Here is a 26,544-nt window from a genome sequence, read left to right on the forward strand (position 1 = left end):
AGGTGGAAAGATGGAGTGAAAAAGATTTTGTGTGATCGGGGCCTGAACGCATATGCAGGAGGGTGAAAGGAGGGCAAGGAATAGAGTGAATTGGAGCGATGTGGTATACCGGGTTGTCTTGCTGTCAGTGGAATGAATCGGGGCATGTGAAGCGTCTGGGGTAAACCATGGAAAGCTGTGTAGGTATGTATATTTTTGTGTGTGGACGTATGTATATACATGTGTATGGGGGTGGGTTGGGCCATTTCTTTCGTTTGTTTCCTTGCGCTACCTCGCAAACGCGGGAGACAGCGAAAAAAAAGATATATATATATATATATATATATATATATATATATATATATATATATATATATATATATATATTCTAATGTGTTTGATGATGGAGTGGTAAATATAAGGTGTTTTGGTCGTGGTCGTGTGTGAAGTAAGAGGGTCACGGAAAACGGTTTGGTGAACAGAGAAGAGGTAGTGAAAGCATTGCGGAGTATTTAATTCGGCAAGGCGTAGGGTTTGGATAGTACTGCCGTTAAGGTTATCAAAAAAAAGTGTGTGACTGTGTTGCTGGCTAGTTTTCCAGGATATTTACTGCATGTATTGTTCTTTGTGAAGTGCCTGAGGACTGGCGGAATTCATGCCAATGTACAAAGGCAAAGGTGACACGTTTTTTGAGTATACTTTGGAAATTATATGGAGAATATTGATTTAAGGGGTAAACTCATGTATATTGAATGAGAATGGGGAAGAGCAGTGTGGTTTCAGTAGCAGAGAATGTGTGGATCAGGTCTTTGTTTTGAAGAAAGCAAAGTATGTGAGAAATACTTACTTCTAAGTATGTGAGAAATACTTAGAAAAACAGATGGATTTGTATATAGCATTTATGGATCTGGAGAAGGCATATGACAGAGTCAATAGAGATGTTTTTTGGAAGGTATTAAGATTATATGGTGTGGGAGGTAGGTTGCTAGGAAAGTTTTTATCAAGGATGTAAGGCATGTGTATGAGTTGGAAGAGAGTAATGTGATTTGTTCCCAGTGAATGTCGGTTTGCGGCAGGGGTGTATGATATCTCCATGGTTGTTTAATTTGTTTATGGATGGGGTTGTTCCGGACGTGAATGCAAGAGGTTTGGAGAGACGGGTAATTATGCAGTCTGATGTGGATGAGAGGGCTTGGGAAGTGAGTCAGTTGTTGTTCGCTGATTTGTACAGCGCTATATACCGCGCTTGTGGCTGATTCGGGTGAGAAACTGTAGAAGTTGGTGACTGAGTTTGGTAAAGTGTGTGAGAGGAGAAAACATAGAGTAAATATGAATGAGAGGAAGATTATTAGGTTCAGTGGAGTTGAGGGACACGTTAACTGGGAAGTAAGGTTGAATGGAGAAAAATTGAAGGAAATAAGGTGTTTTAGGTACCTGGGAGTGGATATATGAGCGTATGGAACCATGGAAGCGGAAGTGAATCACAGGGTAGGGGAGAGGGCGAAGGGTCTTGGGGAATTGATGAATGTGTGGAAAGCGAGAACGTTTTCTCGGAGAGAAAAAATGGGTATGTTATATGGTTGCGAGGCATAGGCTATAGATAAGTTTTGCGGAGAGTGGATGTGCTGGAAATGAGATGTTTGAGGACAATATTTGGTGTGAGGTGGTTTGAAAGAGTAAGTAATAAAATGGTAGCGAGATGTATGGTAATAAAAAGAGTGTGGTTGAGATAACAGAAGACGGTGTATTGAAATGGTTTAGACACATGGAGAGAATAAGTGAGGAAAGGTTGACAAAGAGTATATATGTGTCAGAGGTGGAGGGAACGAGGAGAAGTGGGAGACCAAACTGGGGGTGGAAAGATGGAGTGAAAAAGATTTTGACCGACCAGGGCCTGAACATACAGGAAGGTGAAAGGCGTTTAAGGAATAGAGTGAATAGGAACGATGTGGTATGCCGGGGTCGACGTGCTGTCATTGGATTGAAACGGGTTCGATCCTGGCTGTTGGAGGTTTGTATGTTCTACGAAGGTGCGCGTTCATATGCACTGTCTTCGTATTCATATACCTCCGCGTTATAGTTAGGTTTGGTAAAATGCCATCTGCTGGCTGTTTGAGCCTGATGGGAAATGATCAGTGTAGACTCCGTTGCTCACCAACGTGAGACGAAGGGTATTTAAATGCACAGTATTCGAATAGTCATTTCCTTATTAGGGGTGATCATAGCCTTGTGGTATCTAGCTAACATCTCCTGACAGCTGACGGCCGTAATTATGTACCTACTTTTTCCTTCTTGTCAAGTTGGTTAAATACCAAACACATATGAATCTGTGAAAATATGTTCATAATAGCAAAAATGAATATCTTTCTCTCGTAACATAAATTATACCATTTATTCTGGATACATAGATCTCTCTCTATACTATTTTACTAAACATCTTTTTGGCAAATTTACTGGCCTCAATTATAGGACATAAGAGTTTGAAATGACTGAGATGTATACAGATTATATCATACATTTACCTACAGCTTTTTATCACATCTTTCTTGTGTGGGCACTCTGAGAGCGAGGCTTGACCTTAGCCTTTTTCCACTTTCTATAAAAATTCATCATATCACTATATCTTGTCTCTCACATATGTTTTGTCCTTTTATGATTTGTAATGATTTTGAAAATATCTACTCCTTAATTTGTTTGTGCTCTGATAAACAAAATATATTACATTAGTATACAATAATAAGACCCTCAAAACGATATGATGCACACCGAACATATCATTCCTCAAAGAATACTGAATGATATAATGGATAACTATGATATTTATAGGTAAATATGAGAGATAACTGTAACATCCCCCTCCCAAAAGAGACATGATTCAACTACTAGTTGACTCATGACTAGCTGGTATACGAAACAATACATCAGCTATAACATTATCCTCTCCTCTTATATGCTTAATAATCATATTATAATCTTGTAACAAAAGAATCCACCTTGTTAAACGTTGGTTTTCATTTTTCATCTAATGCAAAAATATAAGGGGATTGTGATTCATAAACTCTTGGATCGGCCTACGTACTCCTCTGAAACATGCATCAAAACGATTCTAGCTTAAAATCAAGGCTACTATATCCTTATCAATAGTACTGTAGTCTTTCTGATAGGCCAGAGACTCCTTTGAAAAATAACAAATTGGAAAATCAACATAATCTTTCTCCTGCATTAAGACTCCACCAACCCTAAAATCACTTGCATCTATATACAATTTAAACAGTATCATAATTTTGAGTAGAAACTATGGGTGTACATACAAGTATCTGTTTCAGTTTCTTAAAGGCCTCATCTCATTGATCATTTCATACAAAGTTGACTTTCTTTAACAATAAGTTGGTTAGTGTTAAAGCAATGATTCAAAAATGATTACAAAACCCACGATAATATCCAGCCATACCCAAAAATCTTGATAATTCTTTCTATTTGTAGGAGCTGGAAATTTTACAATATTTTCTATCTTATCAGTGATTGATTTTACACATCCCTGACCAACAACATAACCTAGATATTCTGCATTTGCTCCAGCAAATTCACTCTTTACTTCTTTCACTAAATACAAATGCTTTTCCCAAGTTTTTGAATAAATACAATTTCATCTATATATACAGAAAATTGTCTAACATCACACAATACTTGATTTACCAATCTTTGGAAAGTACTACAACTGTTTTTCATACCAAAGGGCATCGATTTATACTGATACAAACCATCCATAGGGACTAATGCAGAAATTTCTTTTGCTCTTTGAGTCAAAGGTACTTCCCAATACCCTTTCAATAAGTATTAGTTACAAAATATAGCATCCATCTAATCACTTCAAACTTCCGCTTTTGGAATAGGATACGAGTACCTTTCTGAAATAAGTACAATATCTATAGAAAATACCATCAGGTTTAGTTATTAACACTCAAGGTGAACTCCAAGGACTATTACTTTTTTCAATCAGATCATTGTCAAGCATATACTGTACTTCTTTTCTCATTATCTCTCATTTTAGGATTCACTCTATAAGGGTGCTGCTTGATAAGTGTTGCGTCGTCAATTTCGACGTCATATAGTAATACACCAGTTCTCCTAGCAACATCAGAAAACAAACACCTAAACTCATTCATTATTTGTATGATGTCATCTCTTCCCTCAGTTTCTAAATGATCAAGCTTCTATTTCAAATCATCTAACACATTTGAACTTTTTAACAATTTGTCTTCACATCTCTCCAGCATTACATTCTCACTTCCATTCACATCCTCTGCATCATCAGACATAACAAATGCTCAAGGACACATTTGTAACCTCATCATCCTTTGCAGAATTTCTATCATGATAAAGTTTTATCATGTTTATGTGATGCAATTGGCTTGGCTTGCGACTTTCTGGAGTATTCGCAATGTAGTTCAAATCATCCACTCTTTGCTCAATAACCCAAGGACCATAAAACTATGCTCTTAGAGGATTTCCTGTCTGAGGCAATAATACCAACACTCGATCACCTGGTTTGAACTCTCTGCTTCTAGATCTTTTGTCATATCATACCTTCATATCTTCCTGACACTCTTTCAAATTTTCTGCAGCAATCTCTCTAGCTCTACACAATCTGCGTTTAAAATCTGATGCATACTTCAATAATCCAAGAGAATCTCTCTTCCCCTACCATTTCTCTTTCCACATACTCAATGGACCTCTTATTTTATGTCCATACATTAACTCGTGTACTGAATCTCTAATGGCAAACAAGGCTAAAGGCAGACCCTCATCCCAGTCTACTGATAATTCCTAACAATACATTCTCAATGTATTTTTCAAAGTCTGATGGAATCTCTCCACAACTCCCTGGCTCTGTGGGTGATAAGCGCTTGACATCTTATGTGTTATATGTAACTCCTTTAATGTTTTCTTGAACATTCCTGAAGGGAAATTACCTCCCTTTTCTGACTGTATAATCTCAGACATATCTACCTGAGAGAAATATTTCACTAATACACTTACAATATTTTTAGAATGGATATTATTTAATGGTGCTGCTTCTGGAAATCTGGTAGATGCACACATTATTGTTAATAAATACTGATTTCCTTTACGTGCTTTAGGTAGAGGACTTACACAATCAATTACGATTTTGCTAAAAGGTTTGCTAAAAGCAGGAATTGGCTGCAATGGTGCTGGCTGTAAAATCTGGTTGGGTTTACCTAGTCTCTGACATAATTCAAAAGTCTTGCAACACTGAGACACATCTTTCCTCATATGTGGCCAATGTGTTAATATTCTATTATTTGTCTTCCTAACTCCCAAATATCCGGACAGACAAGAACTATGATACAATTACATGTACCCTGTAATTCTTTGAAACTACAGTTTGCTTTCTGACCTCCCAGTGATCAGATGCTGGAACATAAGCAGGCCTCCATTTTCTCATTAACAGACCATTTTTACATAAAATCCAACTGACACATCATTCCCATTCCCATTTCTAGCAGCTTCACTCCAACATTCTTTAAAACTCTCATCACCAATCTGTAACTTTGTCAATTCTTGTCCACAACAAAATCTGGAAATACATCAGTTTATAATTCCACAGTGCTCTGCTTATTTCCAATTTCTATTGTAATAATTCTTCTTACACAAGCTGGATAAACGATTTCACTACACCGTACATTACTATCAGTCTGATTCTCTACAGCTTTATCTGTCATGTGGTTCACCTTTACATTAGTATCTAAATCAAATGGATTACTGCTCACAATAAGTTCTGGGAATAGTTTGTCAATCAATTCATTCCCCAATAGCTTGTGTACTCCAGTCATATGAAATTCCTAACATATCCCAACCTTCACAAGGCCACTCACAAATCCACTTTCAAGATTCATATAATGCAATGGGATAGGCTTGCATCTATTTTTTCCCCAGAGTGAGATTCCTTTGTCTACTCTAATACATCTTTCAGAATTAAACTCTGACTTGCTCCAGTATCCCTTAATATTAAAATTTTCTTCTCAGGATTAACTTTAATATTCCTTCAGTAATATATGGCTCATAGTTTTCACATTTTGGTTTGCTCACATTATACTTATTAGTTCTTACCTCATTAGTATCATGCTTCTGTTCCCAAGCAACATCTAATCCTACAGTCTTTGGTGATTTTTGACACCGATATTTAACATGCCCAAATTCTCCACATCCCAAACATTTCATTGGTAGTCTTTCCTGTCTGCTAATATAAGGATTATGACTAAACTGAATACCTGTATTATATATGTCTTTGGAATCTATTTCCTACAGTGTTCTGTGACTCATAGTTGTGTGAACCTTCCACAAAATATGCTGACTAGGCTGTTGAACATTTGAATAGTGTGGATATTTATAAGGTGTGTCATAATTCTGTCTATTACTCTGTCTTAACATACTTTGCATGTTTTTTTTTCTACAATATTTATTATCTATTTCTAACTGATCGGCCATCCTAGCTACTTCTGTCATATTTTTCACTCTACTATTGCATATTTCATTGTACATTTCAGGTTGTAAGCCACTTTTGAACTCTTCCAAGAGGATTAGTTGTCTCTTCTCTTCCATTGTCTCTACTTTTTATGATTTACAATTCTTCTTGTACTTGTCCTTTCCTCTATTTCTGATTGTTTAAGCATTACTTCTTTATCAGCCTAGATTCTCTCTTTTTCTGTTTCTATTTGCATTCTTTAAAGTTCAGATTCTAATCTTAATTTCTCCATTGCAATTTGTTCACTATTATCAACACCTTAAGGATCCTTCAAAATGGATAAGGACACCAACTGGTCAATTAATTCTCTCTGCATGTCACTTTTGATATGTGTCGGCAGAGAAAATTCCATAATTAACTGCCACCTGGTTAAGTTCATCTTTATCACACTGGTACAGAAAATGTATATCCTGGGCTTCAATACACTTCTTGAAGTTATCTGCCATGTTTAAACACTATATTACAATTATGAACACTTACTTGTTTAGAACAATCTCCATATATTTCAAGCGAGCAACACCTAGGCCAGCTTGAATTACATACACTTGGTTTCACAATTTCAGCTCCCTGGATTATGTTCACATATTCATATCCTGGACAGCAGGCTTTCACATATTCAGCTCCCCAACAGCAGGTTTCACAGTTCACACTCCTGGACGGGCCCTTTATGTTACGTTCTGCCTCTATCCCTTACATTAAAGGGTGTATAATAAGCCCATAGGCCCATTAAAACAGATAACTCTGAAATAACAGCTCCTGTTTACAGATAGATTTGGGCTAGACACTGATTCCCTTACCATCTGGCTAACATCTGATAGCTGACGGCCGTAATTGTATACCTACTTTTTCCTTCTTTTCAAGTTGGTCAGATACCATACACAGATAGAAATCTATAAAGATATATCTATAATAGCAAAAATAAACATGGCTCTCTCGTAAAATAAATAATACCATTTATTCTTGATACATAGATCTCTTTCTATATTACTTTGCTTAATATCTCTTTGGCAAATTTGCTGGTCAAAAATATATAACATAAAGGTTTGAAATGACTGAGATGTGTACAGATTTTATCATGTATTTACCAACAGCTTTGTATTACATCCTTCCTGTATGGCCTTCTTCCAATTTATATACAAATGCGTCATATAACTTTCTCTTGCTTCTTACATATGTTTTAACCTTTCATAATTTGTAATAATATTGAGAATATTTACTCTTAATTTCTTTATACTCTAATAAGCAAAATCTATTACATCAATATGCAACAATAAGACACTTAAATCATTATAATGTACACTGGACATATCATTCCTCAAAGAAAACAGAATTATATGATGAATAACTAAAACATTTATTGGTACCCAGGGGAGATATTCGTAACAATATATATATATATATATATATATATATATATATATATATATATATATATATATATATATATATATATATATGTATATATATATATATATATATATATATATATATATATATATATATATATATATATATATTTTTTTTTTTTCTTTTTTTTTTCCTTTGTCGCTGTCTCCCGCGTTTGCGAGGTAGCGCAAGGAAACAGACGAAAGAAATGGCCCAACCCACACCCATACACATGTATATACATACGTCCACACACGCAAATATACATACCTACACAGCTTTCCATGGTTTACCCCAGACGCTTCACATGCCCAGATTCAATCCACTGACAGCACGTCAACCCCGGTATACCACATTGATTCAATTCACTCTATTCCTTGCCCTCCTTTCACCCTCCTGCATGTTCAGGCACCGATAACACAAAATCTTTTTCACTACATCTTTCCACCTCCAATTTGGTCTCCCACTTCTCCTCGTTCCCTCCACCTCCGACACATATATCCTCTTGGTCAATCTTTCCTCACTCATTCTTTTATGTGCCTAAACCATTTCAAAACACCCTCTTCTGCTCTCTCAACCACGCTCTTTTTATTTCCACACATCTCTCTTACCCTTACGTTACTTACTCGATCAAACCACCTCACACCACACATTGTCCTCAAACATCTCATTTCCAGCATATCCATCCTCCTGCGTAACACTCTATCCATAGCAAAAGCCTCGCAACCATACAACATTGTTGGAACCACTATTCCTTTAAACGTACCCATTTTTGCTTTCCAACATAATGTTCTCGACTTCCACACATTCTTCAAGGCTCCCAGGATTTTCGCCCCCTCCCCCACCCTATGATCCACTTCCGCTTCCATGGTTCCATCCGCTGCCAGATCCAATCCCAGATATCTAAAACACTTCACTTCCTCCAGTTTTTCTCCATTCAAACTTGCCTCCCAATTGACTTGACCCTCAACCCTACTGTACCTAATAACCTTGCTCTTATTCACATTTACTCTTAACTTTCTTCTTTCACACACTTTACCAAACTCAGTCACCAGCTTCTGCAGTTTCTCACATGAATCAGCCACCAGCGCTGTATCATCAGCGAACAACAACTGACTCATTTCCCAAGCTCTCTCATCCCAACAGAATTCATACTTGCCCCTCTTTCCAAAACTCTTGCATTCACCTCCCTAACAACGCCATCCATAAACAAATTAAACAACCATGGAGACATCACACACCCCTGCCGCAAACCAACATTCACTGAGAACCAATCACTTTCCTCTCTTCATACACGTACACATGCCTTACATCCTCGATAAAAACTTTTCACTGCTTCTAACAACTTGCTAAGGTGAAGATTTGTATGGGTTTTCAGAAAAGAAGAGTGAATGTTGGGGTGAAGAGGGTGGTGAGAGTAAGTGAGCTTGGGAAGGAGACTTGTGTGAGAAAGTACCAGGAGAGACTGAGAACAGAATGGAAAAAGGTGAGAACACTGGAAGTAAGAGGAGTGGGGTAGGAATGGGATGTATTTAGGGAATCAGTGATGGATTGCGCAAAAGATGCTTGTGGCATGAGAAGAGTGGGAGGTGGGTTGATTGGAAAGGGTAGTGAGTGGTGGGATGAAGAAGTAAGATTATTAGTGAAAGAGAAGAGAGTGGCATTTGGACGATTTTTGCAGGGAAAAATGCAATTGAGTGGGAGATGTATAAAAGAAAGAGAGGGGAGGTCAAGAGAAAGGTGCAAGAGGTGAAAAAGAGGGCAAATGAGAGTTTGGGTGAGAGAGTATCATTAAATTTTAGGGAGAATAAAAAATGTTCTGGAAGGAGGTAAATAAAGTGCGTAAGACAAGGGAGCAAATGGGAACTTCAGTGAAGGGCGCAAATGAGGAGGTGATAACAAGTAGTGGTGATGTGAGAAGGAGATGGAGTGAGTATTTTGAAGGTTTGTTGAATGTGTTTGATGATAGAGTGGCAGATATAGGGTGTTTTGGTCGAGGTGGTGTGCAAAGTGAGAGGGTTAGGGAAAATGATTTGGTAAACATAGAACAGGTAGTAAAAGCTTTGCGGAAGATGAAAGCCGACAAGGCAGCAGGTTTGGATGATATTGCAGTGGAATTTATTAAAAAAGGGGGTGACTGTATTACTGACTGGTTGGTAAGGTTATTTAATGTATGTATGACTCATGGTGAGGTGCCTGAGGATTGGCGGAATGCGTGCATAGTGCCATTGTACAAAGGCAAAGGGGATAAGAGTGAGTGCTCAAATTACAGAGGTATAAGTTTGTTGAGTATTCATGGTAAATTATATGGAAGGGTATTGATTGAGAGGGTGAAGGCATGTACAGAGCATCAGATTGGGGAAGAGCAGTGTGGTTTCAGAAGTGTTAGAGGATGTGTGGATCAGGTGTTTGCTTTGAAGAATGTATGTGAGAAATACTTAGAAAAGCAAATGGATTTATATGTAGCATTTATGGATCTGGAGAAGGCATATGATAGAGATGATAGAGATGCTCTGTGGAAGGTAATAGGTATATATGGTGTGGGAGGCAAGTTGTTAGAAGAAGTGAAATATATATATATATATATATATATATATATATATATATATATATATATATATATATATATATATATATATATATATATATATATGTATATATATATATATATATATATATATATATATATATATATATATATATATATATATATATATATATATATATATATATATATATATATATATATACATATATATATATATATATATATATATATATATATATATATATATATATATATATATATATATATATATATATATATATATCCCTGGGGATAGGGGAGAAAGAATACTTCCCACGTATTCCCTGCGTGTCGTAGAAGGCGACTAAAAGGGAGGGAGCAGGGGGCTGGAAATCCTCCCCTCTTATTATTTCTTTTTTAATTTTCTAAAAGAAGGAATGGAGAAGGGGGCCAGGTGAGAATATTCCCTTAAAGGCCCAGTTCTCTGTTCTTAACGCTACCTCGCTAACGCGGGAAATGGCGAATAGTTTGAAAGAAAGAAAAGAAAAAAAAAAAAATATATATATATATATATATATATATATATATATATATATATATATATATATATATACATATATATATATATACATATATATATATATATATATATATATATATATATATATATATATATATATATATATATATATATATATATATATACATATATATATATACATATATATATATATATATATGTAAATATATATGTATGTAAATATGTATATATATATATATATATCTTTCTTTCAAACTATTCGCCATTTCCCGCATTAGTGAGGTAGCGTTAAGAACAGAGGACTGGGCCTTTGAGGGAATACCCTCACCTGGCGCAATTCTCTGTTCCCTCTTTTGGAAAATTAAAGAAAAAAACGAGAGGGGAGGATTTCCAGCCCCCCGCTCCCTCCCCTTTTAGTCGCCTTCTACGACACGCAGGGAATACGTGGGAAGTATTCTTTCTCCCCTATCCCCAGGGAAATATATATATATATATATATATATATATATATATATATATATATATATATATATATATATATATATATATATATATATATATATATATATATATATATATATATATATATATATATATATGTAAATATATATGTATATGTAAATATATATATATATATATATATATATATATATATATATATATATATATATATATATATATATATATATATATATATATATATATATATATATATATATATATATATATATGTAAATATATATGTATGTGTAAATATATATATATATATATATATATATATATATATATATATATATATATATATATATATATATATATATATATATATATATATATATATATATATATATATATATATATATATATATATATATATATATATATATATATATATATATATATATATATATATATATATATATATATATATATATATTTTTCATATCTAAAACACTTCACTTCCTCCAATTTTTCTACATTCAAACTTACCTCCCAAGTGACTTGTCCCTCAACAGTACTGTAACTAATAACCTTGCTCTTATTCACAGTTAATTTCAGCTCTCTTCTTCCATACACTTTACCAAACTCATTCACAAGCTTCAGCAGTTTCTCACCCGAATCAGCCACCAGCACTTTCTCATCTGCGAACAATAACTGACTCACTTCCCAAGCTCTCTCATCCCCAACAGACTTCATACTTGCCCCTCTTTCCAAAACTCTTGCGTTCACCTCCCTAACAACCCCATCCATATACAAATTAAACAAACATGGAGACATCACGCAACCCTGTAGCAAACCAACATTCACTGACAACCAATCACTTTCATTTCTTCCTACACGTACACATGCCTTACATCCTCGATAAAAGCATTTCACTGCTTCTAACAACTTACCTCCCACACCATATATTCTTAATACCTTCCACAGAGCATCTCTATCAACTCTATCATATGCCTTCTCCAGATCCATAAATGCTACATACAAATCCATTTGCGTTTCTAAGTATTTCTCGCATACATTCTTCAAAGCAAACAACTGATCCACACATCCTCTACCACTTCTAAAACCACACTGCTCTTCCCCAATCTGCTGCTCTGTCCATGTCTTCACCCTCTCAATCAATACCCTCCGATTTATTTACCGTGGAATACTTCACAAACTTATACCACTATAATTTGAGCACTCACTCTTATCCCCTTTGCCTTTGTACAATGAAAACATGCAAGCATTCCGCCAGTCCTCAGAAACCTCACCATGAGTCATACATAGATTAAATTGCCTTATCAACCAGTCAATAATACGGTCACTCCCTTTTTTAATACATTGCCCTGCAGTACCATCCAAATCCGCTGCCTTGCTGGCTTTCATCATCTGCAATGATATATATATATATATATATATATATATATATATATATTTTTTTTTCTTTTTTGCTTTGTCGCTGTCTCCCGCGTTTGCGAGGTAGCGCAAGGAAACAGATGAAGAAATAGCTCAACCCACACCCATACACATGTATATACATGCGTCCACACACGCAAATGTACATACCTATACAGCCTTCCATGGTTTACCCCAGACGCTTCACATGCCCTGATTCAATCCACTGACAGCACGTCAACCCCGGTATACCACATCGATCCAATTCACTCTATTCCTTGCCCTCCTTTCACCCGCCTGCATGTTCAGGCCCCGATCACACAAAATCTTTTTCACTCCATCTTTCCACCTCCAATTTGGTCTCCCACTTCTCGTTCCCTCCACCTCCGACACATATATCCTCTTGGTCAACCTTTCCTCACTCATTCTCTCCATGTGCCCAAACCATTTCAAAACACCCTCTTCTGCTCTCTCACCCACGCTCTTTTTATTTCCACACATCTCTCTTACCCTTACGTTACTTACTCGATCAAACCACATCACACCACACATTGTCCTCAAACATCTCATTTCCAGCACATCTATCCTCCTGCGCACAACTCTATCCATAGCCCACGCCTCGCAACCATACAACATTGTTGGAGCCACTATTCCTTCAAACATACCCATTTTTGCTTTCCGAGATAATGTTCTCGACTTCCACACATTCTTTAAGGCTCCAAGAATGTTCGCACCCTCCCCCACCCTATGATCCAATTCCGCTTCCATGGTTCCATCCGCTGCCAGATCCACTCCCAGATATCTACAACATGCACCTGGGCATGAGAAGAAAGATCATGAGAGGCAAGTGTTTTGGGAGCAGCTGAATGAGTGTGTTAGTGGTTTTGATGCACAAGACCGGGTTATAGTGATGAGTGATTTGAATGCAAAGGTGAGTAATGTGGCAGTTGAGGGAATAATTGATATACATGGGGTGTTTAGCGTTGTAAATGGAAATGGTGAAGAGCTTGTAGACTTATGTGCTGAGAAAGGAGTTGTGATTGGGAATACCTGGTTTAAAAAGCGAGATATACATAAATATACGTATGTAAGTAGGAGAGATGGCCAGAGAGCGTTATTGGATTACGTGTTAATTGACAGGTGCGCGAAAGAGAGACTTTTGGATGTTTAATGTGCTGAGAGGTGCAACTGGAGGGATGTCTGATCATTATCTTGTGGAGGCTAAGGTGAAGATTTGTATGGGTTTTCAGAAAAGGAGAGTGAATGTTGGGGTGAAGAGGGTGGTGAGAGTAAGTGAGCTTGGGAAGGAGACTTGTGTGAGGAAGTACCAGGAGAGACTGAGTACAGAATGGAAAAAGGTGAGAACAATGGAAGTAAGGGGAGTGGGGGAGGAATGGGATGTATTTAGGGAATCAGTGATGGATTGCGCAAAAGATGCTTGTGGCATGAGAAGCGTGGGAGCTGGGTTGATTAGAAAGGGTAGTGAGTGGTGGGATGAAGAAGTAAGATTATTAGTGAAAGAGAAGAGAGAGGCATTGTGACGATTTTTGCAGGGAAAAAATGCAATTTAGGGGGATATGTATAAAAGAAAGAGACAGGAGTTCAAGAGAAAGGTGCAAGAGGTGAAAAAGAGGGCAAATGAGAGTTGGGGTGAGAGAGTATCATTAAATTTTAGGGAGAATAAAAAGATGTTCTGGAAGGAGGTAAATAAAGTGCGTAAGACAAGGGAGCAAATGGGAACTTCAGTGAAAGGCGCTAATGGGGAGGTCATAACAAGTAGTGGTGATGTGAGAAAGAGATGGAGTGAGTATTTTGAAGGTTTGTTGAATTTGTTTGATGATAGAGTGGCAGATATAGGGTGTTTTGGTCGAGGTGCTGTGCAAAGTGAGAGGGTTAGGGAAAATGATTTGGTAAACAGAGAAGCGGTAGTAAAAGCTTTGAAGAGGATGAAAGCCGGCAAGGCAGTAGGTTTGGATGGTATTGCAGTGGAATCTATTAAAAAAGGGGGTGACTGTATTGTTAAATGGTTGGTAAGGTTATTTAATGTATGTATGGCTCAGGGTGAGGTGCCTGAGGATTGGCGGAATGCTTGCATAGTGATATTGTACAAAGGCAAAGGGGATAAGAGTGAGTGCTGAAATTACAGAGGTATATGTTTGTTCAGTATTCCTGGGAAATTATATGGAAGGGTATTGATTGAGAGGATGAAGGCATGTACAGAGCATCAGATTGGGGAAGAGCAGTGTGGTTTCAGAAATGGTAGAGGATTTGTGGATCAGGTGTTTGCTTTAAAGAATGTATGTGAGAAATACTTAGAAAAGGAAATGGGTTTGTATGTAGCATTTATGGATCTGGAGAAGGCATATGATAGAGTTGATAGAGATGCTCTGTGGAAGGTATTAAGAATATATGGTGTGGGAGGCAAGTTGTTAGAAGCAGTGAAAAGTTTTTATCGAGGATGTAAGGCATATGTACGTGTAGGAAGAGAGAGAGGAAAGTGATTGGTTCTCAGTGAATGTAGGTTTGTGGCAGGGGTGTGTGATGTCTCCATGGTTGTTTGATTTGTTTATGGATGGGGTTGTTAGGGAAGTGAATGCAAGTGTTTTGGAAAGAGGGGCAAGTATGAAGTCTGTTGTGGATGAGAGAGCTTGGGAAGTGAGTCAGTTGTTGTTCGCTGATGATACAGCGCTGGTGGGTGATTCATGTGAGAAACTGCAGAAGCTGGTGACTGAGTTTGGTAAAGTGTGTGGAAGAAGAGAGCTGAAATTGAATGTGAATAAGAGCAAGGTTATTAGGTACAGTAGGGTTGAGGGTCAAGTCAATTGGGAGGTAAGTTTGAATGGAGAAAAACTGGAGGAAGTAAAGTGTTTTAGATATCTGGGAGTGGATCTGGCAGCGGATTGAACCATGGAAGCGGAAGTGAATAGGGTGTGGGAGAGGGCGAAAATCCTGTGAGCCTTGAATAATGTGTGGAAGTCGAGAACATTATCTCGAAAAGGAAAAATGGGTATGTTTGAAGGAATAGTGGTTCCAACAATGTTGTATGGTTGCGAGGCGTGTGCTATGGATAGAGTTGTGCACAGGAGGGTGGATATGCTGGAAATGAGATGTTTGAGGACAATGTGTGGTGTGAGGTGGTTCGATTGAGTAAGTAATGTAAGGGTGAGAGAGATGTGTGGAAATAAAAAGAGTGTGGTTGAGAGAGCAGAAGAGTGTGTTTTGAAATGGTTTGGGTTTATGGAGAGAATGAGTGAGGAAAGATTGACCAAGAGGATATATGTGTCGGAGGTGGAGAGAACGAGAAGTGGGAGACCAAATTGGAGGTGGAAAGATGGAGTGAATAAGATTTTGAGTGATCTGGGCCTGAACATGCAGGAGGGTGAAAGGCGGGCAAGGAATAGAGTGAATTGGATCGTTGTGGTATACTGGGGTTGACGTGCTGTCAGTGGATTGAATCACGGCATGTGAAGCTTTTGGGGTAAACCATGGAAAGTTGTGTGGGGCCTGGATGTGGAAAGGGAGCTGTGGTTTCGGGCATTATTGCATGGCAGGTAGAGACTGAGTGTGAACGAATGGGGCCTTTGTTGTCTTTTCCAAGCGCTACCTGTCACACATGAGGGGGGAGGGGGATGGTATTCCATGTGTAGCGAGGTGGCGATGGGAATGAATAAAGGCAGACAGTGTGAATTGTGTGCATGAGTATATATGTATGTGTCTGTGTGTGTATGTATATGTGTACATTGAGATGTATAGGTATGTATATTTGCGTGTGTGGACATGTATGTATATACATGCGTATGGGGGTGGGTTGGGCCATTTCTTTCGCCTGTTTGCTTGCGCTACCTCGCAAACGCGGGAGACAGCGACAAAGCAAAATAAAATAAAATAAATGAATAAATATATGTATATATATACATATATATATATATATATATATATATATATATATATATATATATATATATATATATATATATATATATATATATATATATATATATATATATATATATATATATGTATATATATATATATATATATATATATATATATATATATATATATATATATATATATATATATATATATATATATATATATATATATATATATATATATATATATGTATATATATATATATATATATATATATATATATATATACATATATATATATATATATATATATATATATATATATATATATATATATATATATATATATATATATATATATATATATATATATATATATATATATATATATATATATATATATATATCCTCTTGGTCAATCTTTCCTCACTCATTCTCTCCATGTGCCCAAACCATTTCAAAACACCCTCTTCTGCTCTCTCAACCACGCTCTTTTTATTTCCACAACTCTCTTTTACCCTTACGTTACTTACTCGATCAAACCACCTCACACCACACATTGTCCTCAAACATCTCATTTCCAGCACATCCATCCTCCTGCGCACCACTTTATCCATAGCCCACGCCTCGCAACCATACAACATTGTTGGAACCACTATTCCTTCAAACATACCCATTTTTCCTTTCCGAGATAATGTTCTCGACTTCCACACATTCTTCAAGGCTCCCAGAATTTTCGCCCCCTCCCCCATCCTATGATCCACTTCCGCTTCCATGGTTCCATCCGCTGCCAGATCCACGCCCAGATATCTAAAACACTTTACTTCCTCCAGTTTTTCTCCATTCAAACTCACCTCCCAATTGACTTGACCCTCAACCCTACTGTACCTAATAACCTTGCTCTTATTCACATTTACTCTTAACTTTCTTCTTTCACACACTTTGCCAAACTCAGTCACCAGCTTCTGCAGTTTCTCACATGAATCAGCCACCAGCGCTGTATCATCAGCGAACAACAACTGACTCACTTCCCAAGCTCTCTCATCCCCAACAGACTTCATACTTGCCCCTCTTTCCAAAACTCTTGCATTCATCTCCCTAACAACCCCATCCATAAACAAATTAAACAACCATGGAGACATCACACACCCCTGCCGCAAACCTACATTCACTGAGAACCAATCACTTTCCTCTCTTCCTACACGTACACATGCCTTACATCCTCGATAAAAACTTTTCACTGCTTCTAACAACTTGGCTCCCACACCATATATTCTTAATATATATATATATATATATATATATATATATATATATATATATCTATATATATATATATATATATATATATATATATATATATATATATATATATATATATATATATATATATGAATATATATATATATATATATATATATATATATATATATATATATATATATATATATATATATATATATATATATATATATATATATATATATATATATATTTCTTCCTCCTCTTTTTTTCTTTTCATACTATTCGTCATTTTTCGCGTTTGTTTTATGGATTGCAGGTATGGATATTGGTGAAAATATTCGTAAGAGGGTGAATTTGTTAGAGATGAAATATTTTCCGACAATTTATGGTGTAAGGAGATTTCATTTAGCAAGATATGTTGAGGTAATTGAGTGCTGTGATGATAAGAAAAGCATGGGTAAGCATCGTTTAGAAAAATGAAGAATATGTGCTGAAATTTTTTGGACCTATGACGAGAATGAGTGTGGAGAATATATATGTCAGAAGTTGTGGGGACAAGGAGATAATGGGAATCGAAACTGGTAATGAAACGACGGAAGGAATAGGGTCTTGAGCGCTAGGAACCTGAATATATGCAAAGATTGAAAGGCTAGCACGGGATAGAGTGAATTGGCTGGATGTCGTATAAAAAGGGTAACGTGCATTAATGAACTAAAATTAAGCATATGAAGTAGGCAGAGAAAACCACGAAATGGTCCATAAGGCTGTGTTTAAGCGCATTACACAAGATGGCTGGATGATGAATGTGAGCAAATCAGGCCTTTCTTCGTCTGTTCCTGAAACTAACTGGCTTGCTGGGAAAGCGGGAAACATAAGAAAGAAAAAAAAAGATATATGATAACTTTATTTTGCATTATATAGTTTTATACCTCCTCACTGTAAGCAATCCGTACTTATTTGTTCGTAAGAAGGATCTAATGAATTATAATTTTTCATATAGCGTTCCTGATTCAGGAAGAGGTCAAAGTCATAAAGCAGAATTTTGTAAGCGAAGGAAATTGATAAAGGGATCACCTATAAACGGGCAACCGAGCCTAGAGGAACAGACCTCACAACAAGGTGGCCTGCGCGAGCCGCGGACTGTGCATACGTGACCATACGACCCAGCCGGGGATCACTGCACATATTACCCTCAGAGCCACCAAGAAAACATTACTCTGCGAGGATCACACGCATCCTCACACATCCAAGTTCCCAGCACCAGCTCAGTATATTTTCTTGTTTCCATTATTCTTTGGTTCATTTGTTATTCTATTACACGTAGATTCCTTTTGAAGGAAGTATAAGATGAGAATTATGACATCAATTGATGCATTCTTCGATGTTTTGGTGTTATTCAGAGAAGTTAGCAGTAAAATGCAATACGCGTTCGCAATCATAAGAATGCTCATTGAATTAGACTTGGACTTTGAATTCCGTCTTTTCTAACGCGGTACCTAATACGTCATCATTGTCTAAAAGGCTTATCATTCTTTGCCTGTGAAATCGACCATCCTGCAATCACAAAATTTAAAAAATTTTCACGTAGCTCAATTATCATCTTAAGACTAATTTGTGCACTGATAACATATGCATATTTCATAGCATTTACGATGAAACCCAATTACCCATATATAGTTAATTCAAGTCCCTTGCAGCATTAACATTAAAGTGTCCATCAATTTCAACAACACGTATTTGAAGTTCCTATATTAACATTTCCTGAAATATCAAAGAACAACTTTACTGTAAGACTGATATCCCATACATTAACTGAACTCTATTGTGACTAGGGGAAAGAATGTATAAAAAGAAGTGGTATTATCATATCATTTGTAAATTGCCGAATGGAGAGTAGCTACATGGACGGAAAATGAGCATCGCTCATGAAATTCAGCTATAGTAATATGGATGACGCCCACCATTCATCTGGAACACCCTTCCTCATACGTTTAAATCATAGTTCACGCTTAAAAATTTGTCTCTTACTCATTTATCATCTAAGTAAACACTCACTATTCGCAGTGCGAACTGACATATATCTCAAAAGTTAAGTCGCCTACTTTGTAAGTTTTAATTGAAAATGTTTCAAGCATCTGTTAACTCTTAGTTTTTTTTTTAGAAAAGACTTACCTTTAGTGATCCACAACGGTAGCTCTGATGAAATGAATTCGGAGGTAATATTCCCCTAAACAGTCAATATGTTACTCTGTCTGACTCATCCAAACTATGATTCTGATCACGTATATTTCCATCATGCAAAGCAATCTATGTTCCAGTCTGTATGAGATGGAAAAATCCTTAATTTTCTACAACGATAATTCTTAACGAAAAAATGGAACATCCTTTCTATGCTCCTACATTGTACAATGATCGTGAGTACAATGAACTCGTTGTTATTTGTACGCATATGCTAACAGATGACAATATATTTCGTAATACATATCATGCTCAACTATCCACCAGAAACTAGAAAATGTAAAAATCCTGTGAATCATCCCCCTATCCCCAGCTGTTATACTCATTTCATACGTATCGTTCGATAAAGCTCACACTTTCATCCATCCATTCCTCTCCATACCATACCTTTAGAAGTAAAATGATGTCCCAGATTTTTTTTTTTTGCATTTATATGTGTGCCATTTCTTTATTTCTATGTTTGTATTTTCCACAAACACAAACACTCACACACACACACACACACACACACACACACACACACACACACACACACACACACACACACACACACACCCTCAGCTATGTCAGGTACCCATTCTATCGACCAACCACTAGGGAAGAATGAACAGCTGGGTGTACTGTGAACCGACTGCTGCGAACAAGGATCGAAACTATGTGGGTTTGATAAGGGCGTCCTATGCTTGCATTTCGGTCAGAGGCCAAGTCTCTAGCTCTAATGTGTAATGCACCGAAACCACAGTTCCCTTTCCACATCCAGGCAACATAGACCGTTCCATGGTTTACCCCAGACTCTTCACATACCCTGGTTCAATCCATGGACAGCACGTCGACCCCGTTATACCACATCGTTCCAATTCACTCTATTCCTTAAACGCCTCTCACCCTCCTGCATGTTTAGGCCCCGATCGCTCAAAATCTTTTTCACTCCAACCTTCCACCTCCAATTTGGTCTCCCGCTTCTCCTTGTTCCCTCCACCTCCGACACATATGTCCTCTTTGTCAATCTTTCCTCACCCATTCTCTCCATGTGTCCAAACCATTTCAACACACCATCTTCTGCTCTCTCCACCATACTCTTTTTATTATCAAACATCTCTCTTACCCTTCCATTATTTACTCGATCAAACCACCTAACAACACATATCCTCAACCATTTCATTTCCAACACATTCAGCCTCCGCCGCACAACCCTATCTACAGCTCATGCTTCGCAACCATACAACATTGTTGAAACCACTATTCCTTCAAACATATCCATCTTTGCTCTTCGAGATAACGTTCTCTCCTTCCACACATTCTTCAACGCCCTCAGAACCTTCACCCCCTCCCCCACACTGTGACTCACTTCCGCTTCCATGGCTCCATCCACTGCTAAGTCCACTCCCAGATATCTAAAACACTTCACTTCCTTCAGTTTTCTCCATTCAAACTTACCTCCCAAGTAACTTGTCCCTCAACCTTGCTGAACCTGATAACCTTCCTTTTATTAACATATATTCCCTACTTTCCTCTTTCAAACACTTTACCAAACTCAGTCACCAACCTCTGCAGACTCTTACATGTATTAGCCACCAACGCTGTATCATCAGTGAACAACAACTGACTCACTTCCCAAGCCAACTCATCCACAACAGACTGCATACTTGCCCCTCTCTCCAAAATTCTTGCTTTCACCTCCCTAACAACCCCATCCATAAACAAATTAAACAGTCATGGAGACATCACGCAACCCTTGCCGCACACCTACATTCTCTGGGAATCAGGCACTTTACACTCCTACTACTCGTACACATGCCTTACATCCTTGGTAAAAAGTTTTCACTTCTTCTAGCAACTCACCTCCCACACCATATACTCTTAAAACCTTCCAAAAAGCATCTCTATCAACCCTATCATATGCCTCCTCCAGATCCTTGAATGCTGCATACAAATACATCTGTTTTTCTAAGCATTTTTAATATACATTCTTCAAAGCAAACACTCGATCCACACATCCTCTACCACTTCTGAAACCACACTGCTCTTCCCCAGTCCCTGTACATGCCTTTACCCTCTCAATCAATACCCTCCCATACAATTTTCCAGGAATTCTCAACAAACGTATGCCTCTGAAATTTGAACACTCTCCTTTATCTCCTTTGCCTTTGAACAATGGCACTATGCACGCAGGTACTTAACCATGATCTATGCATACACTGAATATCCTTACCAACCAATCAACAACACAGTCACTCCATTTTCTAATAAATTCCACTGCAATACCATCGAAACCCGCCGCCTTGCCGGCTTTCATCTTGCTCAAAGCTTTCAGTACCTCTTCTCTGTTTACCAAACCATTCACCCTGGCTCTCATTTTGCACACCACCACGACCAAAACACCCTATATCTGCCACTTTATCATCAAATACATTCAACAAGCCTTAAAGATACTCACTCCATCTCCTTTTCACATCATCACTACTTATAATGACCTTCCCATTTGCCCCCTTCACTGATGATCTCGTTTGTTATCTTGTCTTACGCACGTTATGGAGGGAGAGAGATGGGTGATTATTGGTGCCTATGCACCTCGTCACGAGACGAAAGATCATGAGAGGCAAGTGTTTTGGGAGCATCGGAGTGAGTGTGTTAACTGCTGTAATGGCTGATTTGAATGCAAAGGTGAGTAATATGGCAGTTTAATTGATGTACATTGGTGTTCAGTGCTGTAAATCGTGAAGAGCTTTTGGATTTGTGTACAGAAAGAGGACTTGTGATTGGGAATACCTGGTTTATAAAGAGAGATATACATAAGTATACTTATATGACTAGGAGAGGCGGTCAGACGGGTTACGTGTTAATTGAAAGGCGTGTAAAAGGGAGACTTCTGGGTGTTAGTGTGCTGAGAGAGGCATCTTGAGAAATGTCTGATCACTATCTTGTGGAGGCGAAGGTGAAGATTTATAAAGGTAATCAGAAAAGAAGGGAAAATGTTGGGGAGAAGAGAGTGGTGAGAGGAAGTGAGTTTGGAAAGGAGACTTGTGTGAGAAGTACCAGGAGAGATTGAATGTCGAATGGCAAAAGGAGGGAGCAAATGACGTAAAGGAAGTAAGGGAGGAATGGGATGTATTTATGGAAGCAGTGATGGCCTGCGCGTTAGATGCAAGTGGCATGAGAAAGGTGGGAGATGGGAAGATTAGAAAGGATAGTGAGTAGTGGGATGAAGTAAGATTGTTTGTGAAAGAGATGTGAGAGGCGTTTGGACGATTTTTGCTGGGAAGTAGTGCAAATGAATAGATGTATAAAATATACAGGCAGGAGGTCAAGAGAAATGTGCAAGAAGTGAAAAAGCGGGCAAATGAGAGTTGGGGTGAGAGAGTATCATTAGATCTTAGGAAGAATAAAGATATATATATATATATATATATATATATATATATATATATATATATATATATATATATTTTTTTTTTTTTTTTTTTTTTTATACCTCGTCGCTGTCTCCCGCGGTTGCGAGGTAGCGCAAGGAAACAGACGAAAGAAATGGCCCAACCCCCCCCATACACATGTACATACACACGTCCACACACGCAAATATACATACCTACACAGCTTTCCATGGTTTACCCCGGACGCTTCCATGCCTTGATTCAATCCACTGACAGCACGTCAACCCCGGTATACCACATCGCTCCAATTCACTCTATTCCTTGCCCTCCTTTCACCCTCCTGCATGTTCAGGCCCCGATCACACAAAATCCTTTTTACCCCATCTTTCCACCTCCAATTTGGTCTCCCTCTTCTCCTCGTTCCCTCCACCTCCGACACATATATCCTCTTGGTCAATCTTTCCTCACTCATTCTCTCCATGTGCCCAAACCATTTCAAAACACCCTCTTCTGCTCTCTCAACCACGCTCTTTTTATTTCCACACATCTCTCTTACCCTTACGTTACTTACTCGATCAAACCACCTCACACCACACATTGTCCTCAAACATCTCATTTCCAGCACATCCATCCTCCTGCGCACAACTCTATCCATAGCCCACGCCTCGCAACCATACAACATTGTTGGTACCACTATTCCTTCAAACATACCCATTTTTGCTTTCCGAGATAATGTTCTCGACTTCCACACATTTTTCAAGGCTCCCAAAATTTTCGCCCCCTCCCCCACCCTATGATCCACTTCCGCTTCCATGGTTCCATCCGCTGACAGATCCACTCCCAGATATCTAAAACACTTCACTTCCTCCAGTTTTTCTCCATTCAAACTCACCTCCCAATTGACTTGACCCTCAACCCTACTGTACCTAATAACCTTGCTCTTATTCACATTTACTCTTAACTTTCTTCTTCCACACACTTTACCAAACTCCGTCACCAGCTTCTGCAGTTTCTCACATGAATCCGCCACCAGCGCTGTATCATCAGCGAACAACAACTGACTCACTTCCCAAGCTCTCTCATCCCCAACAGACTTCATACTTGCCCCTCTTTCCAAGACTCTTGCATTTACCTCCCTAACAACCCCATCCATAAACAAATTAAACAACCATGGAGACATCACACACCCCTGCCGCAAACCTACATTCACTGAGAACCAATCACTTTCCTCTCTTCCTACACGTACACATGCCTTACATCCTCGATAAAAACTTTTCACTGCTTCTAACAACTTGCCTCCCACACCATATATTCTTAATACCTTCCACAGAGCATCTCTATCAACTCTATCATATGCCTTCTCCAGATCCATAAATGCTACATACAAATCCATTTGCTTTTCTAAGTATTTCTCACATACATTCTTCAAAGCAAACACCTGATCCACACATCCTCTACCACTTCTGAAACCACACTGCTCTTCCCCAATCTGATGCTCTGTACATGCCTTCACCCTCTCAATCAATACCCTCCCATATAATTTACCAGGAATACTCAACAAACTTATACCTCTGTAATTTGAGCACTCACTCTTATCCCCTTTGGCTTTGTACAATGGCACTATGCACGCATTCCGCCAATCCTCAGGCACCTCACCATGAGTCATACTTACATTAAATAACCTTACCAACCAGTCAACAGTACAGTCACCCCCTTTTTTAATAAATTCCACTGCAATACCATCCAAACCTGCTGCCTTGCCGGCTTTCATCTTCCGCAAAGCTTTTACTACCTCTTCTCTGTTTACCAAATCATTTTCCCTAACCCTCTCACTTTGCACACCACCTCGACCCAAACACCCTATATCTGCCATATATATATATATATATATATATATATATATATATATATACGAACAAAGTGTATAGGAACACGTACCTTCATAGAACATACAAACCTCCAACAGCCAGGATCGAACCCGGGACCCCTGTGCAACAAGCGGGAATGCTACCGCTAGGCTGTGGGCCTGGTTGATCGGATATAACTATTCGAATACTATGTACTCGAATACCCTTCGTCTAACATTGGTGAGCAACGGGGTCTACACCTGTCATTTCCCAACAGACGCACATAGCCAGCAGATAGCATTTTACCGAACCTAACTGTACAACGCGGAGGTATGCGAATATGAACAAAGTGCATAGGAACGCGCACCTTCATAGAACATACAAACCTCCAACAGCCAGGATCGAACCCGGGACCCCTGTGCAACAGGCGGGAATGCTACCGCTAGGCTATGGGCTTGGCTAATAGGAAATAACTATTCGAATACTATGCTATTTGCTGGCTATGTACGCCTGTTGGGAAATGACCGGTGTAGACCCCGTTGCTCACCAATGTTAGACGAAGGGTATTCGAGTACATAGTATTCGAATAGATATTTCCTGTTAGCCAGGCCCATGGCCTAGCGGTAGCATTCCTGCCTGTTGCACAGGGGTCCCGGGTTCGATCCTGGCTGTTGGAGGTTTGTATGTGATACATATATATATATATATATATATATATATATTTGTGTGTGTTTATTTGTTTATACATACTGCCTTCCCCACCTTCGCAAGGTGGTGCCAGAAATCGACGAACGGTGGCCTTATTAGCAAACAATGAGTCTTTAGCAGTCATTCACAACGTACCAAAACCAAAGTCTGTCAGCCACAGATAAGCTCCACAGATCACTTTAATATTGATAGTCCTGACTACTTCATACATCGTTTTCGTTCATTCTACCGAGACCCCGATACCCCCAAGCATTTCTCAAGCTTTCCCTTCGTTTCCTTATTTATAACACAGTAATTGGTAAGCTGCCACCAGCCATGGCGATTCCACCAGCTCAGAAGTGTAGCTTAAATTGCAATTTTCTAATATTTCCTGCCCCACCTTCACTTGGGATACTGTCATT

This window comes from Panulirus ornatus, chromosome 69 (genome assembly GCF_036320965.1).
Source record: "Panulirus ornatus isolate Po-2019 chromosome 69, ASM3632096v1, whole genome shotgun sequence".
NCBI lineage: Eukaryota > Metazoa > Arthropoda > Malacostraca > Decapoda > Palinuridae > Panulirus > Panulirus ornatus.